The sequence below is a fragment of the Paroedura picta genome, chromosome 7, assembly GCF_049243985.1.
Source record: "Paroedura picta isolate Pp20150507F chromosome 7, Ppicta_v3.0, whole genome shotgun sequence".
NCBI classification, from domain to species: Eukaryota; Metazoa; Chordata; class Lepidosauria; order Squamata; family Gekkonidae; genus Paroedura; species Paroedura picta.
Window position 1 is genome coordinate 17,582,554 of NC_135375.1, and position 2,524 is coordinate 17,585,077.

At 48.8% G+C, this 2,524-nt stretch overlaps 1 long non-coding RNA gene across 1 annotated transcript; it reads left to right on the forward strand.

Annotated features, from left to right (window-relative positions):
- Positions 1-460: 460 nt before the first annotated feature.
- Positions 461-2,299, forward strand: LOC143841726 (uncharacterized). Its single transcript, XR_013232761.1, has 2 exons — positions 461-551; positions 2,068-2,299. It is a non-coding gene; the product is annotated as an uncharacterized LOC143841726 (long non-coding RNA).
- The last annotated feature ends 225 nt before the right edge of the window (positions 2,300-2,524 follow it).

Here is a 2,524-nt window from a genome sequence, read left to right on the forward strand (position 1 = left end):
TCCCTTCTCTTTCTGCCTCTGCCTACAGCTCTCTTCCCACCCTGAATAGCCCACGGCAGACAACTGCAGGCAAATTCTCCATTCAGGAGAACAGGCAGGATCATTAATGGTGCACTGGCATTCCTTTTTCTCCAAGGACCAAAGCACTCCATCACAGTGATTAGGCCAGCCAAACTCACAACAGGCTCCTCCTTGTCATTATCTTCATTGCTCTGTGTGTGTTTGTGTGTGTGTGATGGGGAGACAGCCACCGAGGAGAAGTACGCCCCGTCCTGACTGCCAAATAGCTCAGGCCTGGTTCAGCATCCCCCCCCCCCCCCGTCTTACTGGGCTTTGACTTCCTTCATTGCATATTTTGAAGAGAATGCCAGGAAACGCTTGTTTAAAATGCTGCTCCTGGCAGATAGCAAAAAAAGGGAGAAAGATTGGGCTCCTTCCAGATCCTCCCTCCACTTCCCTTGTATTTATTTATGAGTCTCTTTCTCCTGTTTCTGAGAAAGCGAAATCTGTGTCCTTCGGAGGAGCCTGGCTTGCAACCCATAGCAGCAGAGGTAAATCTCCCCCAGCACTTGCCTGGGCCATCTATCTTATGTCTCCAAGGCTGATTCCACTGTCCACTTTTGCAGCTGTATTATATTCCACTGGATGTGATGCTATTTTTACCCCTTGGCTTAGCTAGGCAAATAATTAAATACATTTGTTTTCACAGTAAGCAAAAAAATCTTCCAAAACTTATTTTAATATTTTAAAGTAAGCTTTTCATTTATTGAAGAGTGACTGTGTTAGTCTTGAGAAAGCCTGGTGTAGTGGTTAGAGTGTTGGATGCAGATCTGGGAAGCCTGGGTTCAAATCTCCCCTCTGACGTGGAAATCTTCTGGGGAACCTTGGGCAGGTCGTGCTCTTTCAGCCTAGCCTACCTCACTGGGAGGTTGTGAGGAACCACAAAAGTGGGGCAATTGTGCTGTATACATGCACACCGGGGGCCCCTCCCCGTCTCACCCCCTGCAGGCCCATCAATGACCATTTTGGGTGGTGGAAGGGGTCGGTCAACATGACCATATACGGTCATGGTCAAGAAGAAGAAGAGTTGGTTCTTATATGCCGCTTTTCTCTACCCAAAGGAGTCTCAAAGCGGCTTACAATCCCTTTCCTCTCCCCACAACAGACACCCTGTGAGGTGGGTGAGGCTGAGAGAGCCCTGAGATTACTGTAGAAGAAGAAGAGTTGGTTCTTATATGACGCTTTTCTCTACCCAAAGGAGTCTCAAAGCGGCTTACATTGGCCTTCCCTTTCCTCTCCCCACAACAGACATCCTGTGAGGGAGATGAGGCTGAGAGAGCCCTGAGATTACTGAAGAAGAAGAGTTGGTTATATGACGCTTTTCTCTACCCGAAGGAGGCTCAAAGTGGCTTACAGTCGCCTTCCCTTTCCTCTCCCCACAACAGACACCCTGTGAAGTAGATGAGGCTGAGAGCGCCCTGATATTCCTGCTCAGTCAAAACAGCTTTATCAGTGCTGTGGCGAGCCCAAGGTCACCCAGCTGGCTGCATGTGGAGGAGTGGGGAATCAAACCCAGTTCACCAGATAAGAAGTCTGCACTCCTAACCACTACACCACTCCTAACCACCACACTATACTAACCACTACACTAGCCACTACTCCTAACCACTACGCACTCCTAACCACTACAGAAAGCATGAGCTAGTCTGAGTCTTAATCACTGCGTTACACTGTCTCTCTTTCAGTTCACAAATGGTGGGTTTGGGGCAATACAGAGGCCATCATCAGCACCGCAGAGAAACAGACTTTGACTCTGATCTTTCTGGAAATATCGTACTAACGTAATTTTGGTGTGCTGAGGGTGGACAGTGGATGATTGGAACTTGACAGGAAAATGGCATTGTAGCAGCCCATGCAGCCACTCCTGTCTGATCATGAATCTGGACCAAGAGCTCCAGGGGAGGCAGCCACCGGTTGCCAGCTTGCTCTGTGTCTGCTTTGCTCCCGGGTTTCTTTGGGTTCTTGTGCCAGAGTAACTGGAACTGTAAATGATATTTGTCTCTGCAGGTTCACCATTTTTGCAGCTGCCGCAAAACGACTGGCTGAAACTGCAGTGACACTCAACACCAGGGACAGGCTGTTCCACTTTATTCGTTCCATAGCACCATATTCTGAATTGTTCTGAATCTGAATGTTATAATTCGGGGTGTTCGGGATAATTCCGAATATTCAGAGCCCCGCTGATTCCAATGGAACAGGATGGACAGCCTGGCAGTGAAAATGAAATGTATTCCCCAGATTTGCATGTGTGTGTGTGTGTTTGTGTGTGTTTGGGGAGGGAGGGTTCCAGGAAGCTGATTGGTGTTGCCATGGTTTCACCAAGGATGGGGGACTGAGGTGTGAACAAAGCTCATGACTGATGCCTCTCTGCACTTATGGAATCCTGGAGTGGGCCCAAGCAACAGAAAGTGCGTCCCCATTGGTTGATTCCACCTGAAAGGCGGGCCCGTCGTAATCCTCTTGA